This window comes from Manis javanica, chromosome 7, assembly GCF_040802235.1.
Source record: "Manis javanica isolate MJ-LG chromosome 7, MJ_LKY, whole genome shotgun sequence".
In the NCBI taxonomy this organism is placed as follows: Eukaryota; Metazoa; Chordata; class Mammalia; order Pholidota; family Manidae; genus Manis; species Manis javanica.
This window is the reverse complement of record NC_133162.1, coordinates 74,652,302-74,662,243: the sequence shown is the minus strand read 5'-3', so window position 1 is coordinate 74,662,243 and position 9,942 is coordinate 74,652,302.

The window sequence follows — 9,942 nt, the reverse complement described above, 5'->3', positions numbered from 1 at the left end:
GCCTAGCCTTCACTACATCCTCCCATGAGCTGGGCATGGGACACACTTCCTGATGCTCCATGCTCCCTGCCAAGGAAATGCTATTCCCATTTTGCAGATGAGCAAACAGTCTAGTTGAGCTCTTTCCCTAAACCATGTATGTGAAAGTAGCAGAACCTTGAGTCTTTGCATTCTTTATCGAGGCTCCGTCTCACCTGTCACTCCTTCCTGTGTGTTTCAGACTAACTATTGAAAGATAAAAGGAAGGTGTGCTGAGGGCTATGGTCACCAGAGGGAGTCACTTCGAGCCCAGAAGGCCTTGGCACCCTTCACCCTCTGCTGGGATAGGGGCTGCCCTGGCTTCAGGGGCGACCCTGCCTCTCAGCGAGTCTGGTACACACAAGCTGCACAGAAGTCCCTGCTGGGTATCCCAGTGCTGGCTGACAGGCCGCAAGTTTGGGCAACCACGGGCTCAGGACAGCGGGCAAACAGGATCCCAGCCCCCCAGTGTGGTCCTGCTGGGTTGGCCTGAGCTGTTCGAGGTGCACAAAGGCACACACTGTCACAAAGCCAAAGGTCAGGAACTGTCCCAAATTCACATGCTTAGTGCCCTGGCTTTGGCCTTAGGATACACAGGCCCGCAGTCCACCCATCCGGGGCTCAGCTCGCTGCTGCCCTTCCGTTCCCCATCCCCGTGCTGCTCTCTTCTTGCAACCTCACACCCATCCTCTGGGCCCCCCTAGACCCTGGCTCAGCCTCCCACAAGATGCCCCACTCATCTGGGGCTTTGGGCCCTGTCCCCGGGGCCCTGGCTCCATTGGTAAGAGTCCCAACTCTGCCCAACTCCAGGGAAGTTTCTAACTCCTAAGTGTCCATCCTCAGGCCACCACTAAATCACTGCAAGAAATGTCAATTACTTGTTAATAGCATATTTACACAAACATATGAGGTTACATCACAGCACTAGCTGTCGCTCCCTGACCTGCAGCTTTGGAAGGGTTGAGACAGTCGTGTCTCTGGACCAAACCCTAGGGCTCCTTAGAACCAGGCATTCCTTTGAGGTTTGGGCACATGGGGCACATCTGATTATAAGTCTGCTGGCAAGGACGTGGTTTGCAAACCATTTTGGCTACTTCACCTGTGAACTGAGAAACTTCCATCTGGATTTCACCATTTCTGAATTTTGTTGACGGTTCACAAACCACAGGTCTCCATGGTTTTGAACATATGTGTTCTTGGGAGTTCAGATTCTCAACTTTAATTTTCACTCCCAATTATTCCAGCTTCAGCAAATTCATTCCACCATCTGTCCTGCCAGTGGGCCCGGCACCACCAGTACCAGTGTAACAAAGACAGAGCCCTTCTCAGAGCAGCCAGATGGTCTCCCATCAAAACAAGAATCCAAGTAAAATAAGACAGACCCTCCACCAGTATCCCCCCCACACCCACCCCTCAACCTGGTTCCCACCCTGAGATTGCTTAGGATATGCAGAAATGTCCAGTGCAGCTTAGGAATGACTTCTATCTCCTCCCAACACATGCACAAGCTGTTTCACAGGATTCAGATCAAGGAGGAACAAATCTGTGAGGTTCCCAACACCGAAATGCTCCTTCCCCATGGTTTTTGTTCACATGTTCATACCATGTTCCACTACGTGGCTCCACTTATCCTTCAGCTCCTGCCCTCCACCAAGATGCCTCCCTGATGACCATTTCTGCCCTGCCCAGTTTCCTTCACAACCCACAGACTCTCCATTGCTTCCTTCACAAGTTTACGGTATGTCCTCCACCCTGGCCACCAGCTCCACCAGGCGGACACCTTGCTCCCCACCACACACGGCCACTCCTGCCAGGGCTCCCCAGAGGGCAGCGGGCCTTCCTACAGGCTCACCTCTCTGGAATTCTCTTCCCGTCACCCAGCCAAGTCCAAGTTTGCTTACCTTCTCTTTGGTCAAAGCCTAACTTTCTATCCCAAGAAGGAAGGCCACAGAACTGCCATAAGTCAAGTCTCTGCAAAGCGTGGCCTGGTTTTGTCACTGACACCCACATTCCCTGAGGATTTTGCCTTGGTCAGGTGATCATCATTTGAATAATGCAACAAGGTGATATTTCTCTGAGCACTTACATGTGGTTACATTTGCAATATATGTTAATATGTTATGTGACCAGAAACTATACTATTCATTTTGTTTAAAAAAAAACTTAGTTTCTCAAGTTCAATATAAAATGCTGTAATTCCCCAGGACTATAGACTGAAGCATTAGGCAAAATGGAATGTACTATTTTTAGCATACTTGTGCAAACCCCCAGACAAAAGACATGCTCACAAGTATCTATCTTGTTTAGCAATTTTTCCCATCAGTGTTTGGAAAGGAGATTATCATTGGAAAGGAGTAGATGGAAAAATAAAAAAAAGAAGGCGAATCCAAGAAGAGGATTTAGTAAATGAAATGCAGAGCAGCAAAGACATGAAAAGTGAGTTTAGAGGCAGCAGAGCCCCTGGGGAAGCTCAGGGCAGGGGCCTCAGCCAGTGCTGCTTGTGGGGATGCTGACTCCCAGGCTGTGACCAGGGAAATCAGTCCTCAGGGTGGGACACTGGTGGCAGTACATTTTACTCCATAGGTTATCTCAGTGAGAAATTGTTGCTCTGGACCAGTGGTTCTCAAATTTAAGAGATTATCAGAACTGCCCAAGAACTTCTTAGGACACAGATTTCTGGCTGTGCCCCCAGAGCTCCTGGCTTAGTAGGTGCAGCAGGACCTGAGCAGGCATGACTCTAACAGGCCCCTGGTGATGGGGTGACAGGACTACAGAGTGGCCAACCTCGGCATGAGGTGCAGGCAGTGACCTTATGCTGTCCTGGGGCTGTGAGGTAAGAGAGCCGCAGACTCCAGGGTGGAAAGGCACACCCATCCCTGGAGTGTGGGCCCATTCTCTGGGTCCCCTCTTCCACACACACCCTCCCATCCAGTGGGGGGAGCTCCCTTTCTCCCTGGGAGCCCAGCACATTTCTTCCAGATTTGATTATTGTAAAATCCTCCCTTAAATGGAGCTAAGTTTTCTCTGCTGTATCACCTCTTCTGTCTCAGCTCCCCTGAGAGTAAGGTGACATGAAGACCAAGGCAGTGAATACCTTGGTACCTTAGTCTAGTGCTTCCCCAATAGCTCTTTGGGTGGGGTACCCGGGCTCTTCTGCGGTTCTCTTTGAACTGTTTTGTCCTCCAGGAGGAACGTCCCTGTGACAACCTTCTATTTCCAACCAGTCCTTCATAAAAGCAAACAGGGTGGGGCTGGAGTGGGGGAGGGTCATGTGAACCTGGGCACCAGGGGCAGGTAAAATTTGTCCCTCTGCTGTCACTAGCTATAACACCCTTAAATACCCCTCCTTGTTCCTGAGCCCCAGTGACCTCCAGTGTGCCCACTCTCCCCATTGTTATTTAACATAGTACTGGAGGTCCTAGCAATGGCAATTAGACAAAACAAAGAAATACAAGGAATCCAGATTGGTAAAGAAGAAGTTAAACTGTCGCTATTTGCAGATGACATGATATTGTACATAAAAAAACCCTAAAGACTCCACTCCAAAACTACTAGAACTGATATCGGAATACAGCAAAGTTGCAGGATACAAAATTAACACACAGAAATCTGTGGCTTTCCTATATACTAACAATGAGCCAATAGAAAGAGAAATCAGGAAAACAATTCCATTCACCATTGCATCAAAAAGAATAAAATACCTAGGAATAAACCTAACCAAAGAAGTGAAAGACATATACCCTGAAAACTACAAGTCACTCAAGAGAAATTAAAGAGGACACTAACAAATGGAAACTCATCCCATGCTCGTGGCTAGGAAGAATTAATATCGTCAAAATGGCCATGCTGCCCAAAGAAATATACAGATATGATGCAATCCCTATCAAATTACCAGCAACATTCTTCAATGAACTGGAACAAATAGTTCAAAAATTCATATGGAAACACCAAAGATCCATAGCCAAAGCAATCCTGAGAAAGAAGAATAAAGTAGGGGGGATCTCATTCCCCAACTTCAAGCTTTACTACAGAGCCATAATAATCAAGACAATTTTGTACTGGCACAAGAACAGAGCCACAGACCAGTGGAACAGATTAGAGACTCCAGACATTAACCCAAACATATATGGTCAATTAATATTTGATAAAGGAGCTATGGATATACAATGACAAAATGACAGTCTCTTCAACAGATGGTGCTGGCAAAACCAGACAGCTACATGTAAGGAGAATGAAACTGGACCATTGTCTAACCTCATACACAAAAGTAAATTCAAAATGGATCAAAGACCTGAATGTAAGTCATGAAACCATAAAACTCTTCAAAAAAAACATAGGCAAAAACCTCTTAGATATAAACATGAGTGACCTCTTCTTGAACATATCTCCCCGGACTAGGAAAACAACAGCAAAAATGAACAAGTGGGACTATATTATGCTGAAAAGCTTCTGTACAACAAAAGATACCATCAATAGAACAAAAAGGAACCCTACAGTATGGGAGAATATATTTGTAAATGACAGATCCGATAAAGGCTTGATGTCCAAAATATATAAAGAGCTCACACACCTCAACAAACAAAAAACAAATAATCCAATTAAAAAATGGGCAGAGGAACTGAACAGACAGTTCTCCAAAAAAGGAATACAGATGGCCAACAGACACATGAAAAGATGCTCCACATCGGTAATTATCAGAGAAATGCAAACTAAAACCACAATGAGGTATCACCTCACACCAGTAAGGATGGCTGCCATCCAAAAGACAAACAACAAATGTTGGTGAGGTTGTGGAGAAAGGGGAAAACTCTTACACTGCTAGTGGGAATGTAAGTTAGTTCAACTATTGTGGAAAGCAGTATGAAGGTTCCTCAAAATGCTCAAAATAGACTTACCATTTGACCCAGGAATACCACTCCTAGGAATTTACCCTAAGAACGCAGCACTCAATGTGAAAAAGACAGATGCACCCCTATGTTTATCACAGCACTATTTACAATAGCCAAGAATTGGAAGCAACCCAAGTGTCCATCAGTAGACGAATGGATAAAGAAGATGTGGTACACATACACAATGGAATATTACTCATCCATAAGAAGAAAACAAATCCTACCATTTGCAACAACATGGATGAAGCTAGAGGGTATTATGCTCAGTGAAATAAGCCAAGCGGAGAAAGAGAAATACCAAATGATTTCACTCATCTGTGGAGTATAAGAACAAAGCAAAAACTGAAGGAATAAAACAGCAGCAGACTCACAGAAGCCTAAGAATGGACTAACAGGTACCAAAGGGAAAGGGACTGGGGAGGATGGGTGGGTAGGGAGGGATAAGGGGTGAGAAGAAGAAAGGGGGTATTATGATTAGCATGCATAATGGGGGGGGTAGGAGAAAGGGGAGGGCTGTACAACACAGAGAAGACAAGTAGTGATTCTACAACATTTTGCTATGCTGATGGACAGTGACTGTAAAGGGGTTTGTGGGGGGGACCTGGTATAAGGGAGAGCCTAGTAAACATAATATTCTTCATGTAATTGTAGATTAATTATAACAAAAAAAATGAAAGAAAAGGGGGATTACTCCCTGATAGGATAAAACTAACTGTAAATCAACGATTCAATATCCTTAGTTTTGATCATTTGAAGGGTGTCAGATGACCAGCTATGGAAGTACATTTTTCTGATAATATTCCTTTCTCTTAAAAAAAAGAGAAAAAAAGCAGTTCCTGTATGGTGATCTCCAATAAGTTCTTCACAGTGGTATAAAGGGCATATCAAAGTGTGGGCAAAGGGTTTGTTTGTGTTTATACAGAGGATCAAAGCCTAATTTGGCTACCCAGAATACGAATTAAGATACGATATGAAGAACACCTTCCAACATCAACATTCTCTGTAAGAGTCATTCCAGAAGATGAACAAGAAAAAACTTCAACAAAGATCCTGACGCTGTTGCAGTTGTAGCTGCATTCATCCCACCGGTTCCTGGACTTGCCATTGAAATGAAGAAGGAGATATCTAAGCTGGCCTGTGCTTACAGTAAAACAACAAATTTGTCTGGATCTATACTGTTGGAACTCAACCAAGAATTAAGAGAAGTGCAAGTGGCAGCGCTCCAAAATCTTGCGACTACAGACTATCTACTATTAAAAGAACATATGGGATGTGAACAGTTCCCAGGAATGTGTTGTTTTAATTTGTCTGATTTTTCTCAGACTATTCAAATTCAGTTAGACAATATCCATCATATCATTGATAAGTTTTCACAAATGCTTAGGGTGCCTAACTGGTTTTCTTGGTTTCACTGGAGATGGCTGGTAATTGTAGGTCTGCTTTGGTTATGTAGCTGTATTCCTATTATGTTAATGTGTGTGCACAATTTAAGTAGTTTAAAACCTATACATGCTTATGTTACTCTACAAGAAGATATGTCAAAGAAATAATCAATCTTCCCATATTTTCTTCCATCTGCTACTTCTATAGCTTTTCTTCTTCCTTCCTAATTACAACCCTTAAGTAGAATTCATGCCTCATAATGAAATTACCGAGTATCATAATTCTTCCAAGTGGTAAAGATACCTCAAGACAAATGCTGGGCATAAAAGCCACAGGGCATAAATCTGCAAAGAAGTAAAAAGCCAACCTTTTCAAACAATATTGCTTCTCTCTCACTTTCCAACTTTACATTTCCTGTATGGCCCCGGAAGATGTAAGATTCCTCAAGGGAGGAACAACCTAAGACAGGCACAGTCACAGGGGGCCATCAGGTGAGAAATTGAGGATCAACAGAGGTGAGGCTTAGAACCCCACCCCCACTGTTTTGAGAGAAATCTTCTGCATCCGTGGATGTTTTGTTGCCCTTGTCTAGCTTGGATTAATACTTAGTCTAGAGGCAAACACCTGATCATCTACATTTGCCCTCTTACAGCACTAAACTATGTTTTCTACCTTTATCTTGCATCTACCTACCACTTCAGCATTTTATTAAAAATAATAATAATAATAATAACTATAATAATAAGGGAGAAATGTGGGATTCACATATAAATCAAGTATAAAAATCAAACGAATATTCATATTTGACCTGATTGTTTATAGTTCATAATGCGTGATCAAAACTGAAAGTTTCTGTGATGACTGCCCTTGCACTGTTCACCATCTAAGAACTTGTTCATTATGCTTCAGAAGATTGGAGATTGTTGAGAACTAGGCTTGGGGTTGATTAATGATTGCGCATTGAGTCCCCTATACAGAATTTTATTGTTGTTAACAACCATTTGATCAATAAATATGAGGGATGCCCTCTCAAAAAAAAAAAGAAATTCATGTAAAGATGTGTGAAGTTGCTCTTTGAAAATATATTCTTATGGATCTAAGAGATTTATTAAAGTGCATTCTATATTTAAAAATATATATATGATGAAATATTTCAAGCATATCTAAAAGTAGAGAGAAATGAAACATAAATTTCACATACCTTACCTCCAACTTCAAGGAGTAACAACCCGGTGGCCAATTTCATTTCATTCATAACTTCTCCATCTCTATTTCCCACACTCCAGATGAATTACTTTGAAGTCTATCTCAGATATCATACCAATTGGTCATACACTTCCTGGTTCCCATCTGCATTATTTCTGGCACAAATTCCTCAACATCTGTGGCCATAAGCCACTGACCTTGGGCTAGTTTAAAGACGCAGGTTTTCTCACATTTTTGCTTTCTTTGATATTTCAGGCAGGTTATCTTTCCTTGTTTTTTGCGGGGGAAACGATAATTAGATATCTGATCTCTGTTACTTTTGTTGTGGTTACTTTAAGAAGTCTGTAATTCCTTTTGCAAAAGAATTTGTAATGTGTCCCATTCCCTACTCCTTCAATATACCTTAAGATCTGGCCAAGATTAAGCAAAGACCAGAGACTTTGGGGCTGACCCAAGGTAGACACAGAGGTTATCGTTACCACCTATGACATGCTGGCGTCACTGTGGGACAGAATTGATGGATCCTGCCGCCGCGAAACTCCCTTCACAGATGGCGAGAAACTGGCTTGGCCAAACAACTTTGGAAGCTTAGCATACACTTTTCTAAGATGAGCCAGGAGTTCTATCCAGACATTGCTGGAATATCTCAGTGAAGGAAATTTGATCAACCGTTTGAAAAAGTTTTGGACAGCAAAAGCAAACATCAAATCTCACTGCAGTGATAAGAAAGAGTATTTGTTGATTTTCAAAAAAGGGGTTCTTGCTTCCTTTCCTATAATCCATGACTTTTAACCGCTTGACCTCCTATTTCAGCCAGTAAAATAGAGATAACATATTTCCCTCCCAAGCTACTGGTTGGCAGTCGCAGCCCTCCTCTTTTCCTATCTCTGGGGAATGCACAAATCCCCAGGAGCCTTTCAGCAGAAATTCACACTGCACATTGTGCTGAGCAAGAGGAAATGCAACCAACAACTCTGAAAAAAGAAACCATATTTTACATTTAAATTACCTCTGTAGAGCAGGGGAAAGGCTATCCAAAATAGGAGGAGTTTGAAGAAGAAACAGCTAAAATAGGATTTCTGAAGAGAAAAGCATTAATTACTGTTATCAACAGGATGCAGAAGACAAACTGGTTTAGCATTGGGTGGAGTGAGAAGTGGGGTTAACTAAACTGCATGCCTGCAAGCTACTTTTTTCAAAAAGAAAGAACTGATCGTCTAAATACATCCTTAAGGAAGCTTACCTTGTGGAGAGTGGTTGCTTTGTAGAAGGACTCACATCAGGATTCTTTAAATAGTGATGTGCTTTTTAATTTCTTTGTTTTCTTTTTGCAATTTGAATTTTAGTGTCCCTCAAAGAGGTCGTCTCTGACATAAAATGAAATGCACATGTAATTGGAATACCATATTTCAAAGTGTTTAGGAGAACTTGGAAACAGTCCTCCCTTTCCTAAGTGAGGCATACACTGACTCTGCCCTCTACAAGGACTTGGGCTCGGCATGGGCCAGGGGAAAGCCATCCCAGATCATGAAAGCTTTGTTATATACCAGATAAGGTATGGCAGCAAAAAGTGTGTGCAGGGAAAAGACACGTGAAGTTTGCCTCAAGTCAGACCAAGCTGGGAGGGGTATTTCCAGGCTAACAGCATAGACTGTTTGGAGTCATTTATAGTAGGTAGGGGGTGGGAAATGGGTAGAAACCAGAATAACAAGGAGAATTTAGAGAAGCTTATTTGTTTTCTCCTGACTAGAGCAAGGATAAGAAAGGATTTCATAAACAATTAAGGATGATTATGAGGTGGGCGCACATATTTGCTCTTTCTCCCCAAAGAATGTAATGAAAATTCACAATAGCCAGAAGGTGAAAGCATCTCAAATGTCCATGGATGGATGAATGGATGGGCTAGGCATACAATGGAATACTACTCAGGCTTAAAAAGGAGGGAATTCTGACACCTGCTGCTCATGGATGAACCTTGAAGACATGCTGAATAAAATAAGCCAGCCACAGAGGGACATATATTGTGTGATTCCACTTACATGTGGGACCTAGAACAGTTAAATTTATAAAGACAGAAAGTAGGATGGTTATTGTAAGGGTTGGGAGAGGAGCAACAGGGAGCTGTTCAATGGTACAGAATTTTCTGTACCATTGTGTGAGATGACAAGGGCTCTGGAGAGTACTTATTCACAGTGTAAGGCACTGGACACTACTGAACTGTGCATTTAGTAATGGTTAAGATGGTAAGCTGTATGTTATTTCACCATAATTTGTTAAAAAGAGAACTCACCAGAAGACATGGGCTTCAATTCCATCAATGGAATTTAACTAGACAAAGGAGTCTTTTTGGCTTTTCAGATGATTAAACATTAGCACAAGCTACTGGAAGGAGGTTGTGGTTTTGCTTTGCTCTTGCTAGACCAAAGGAAATATGATAATTTATGAG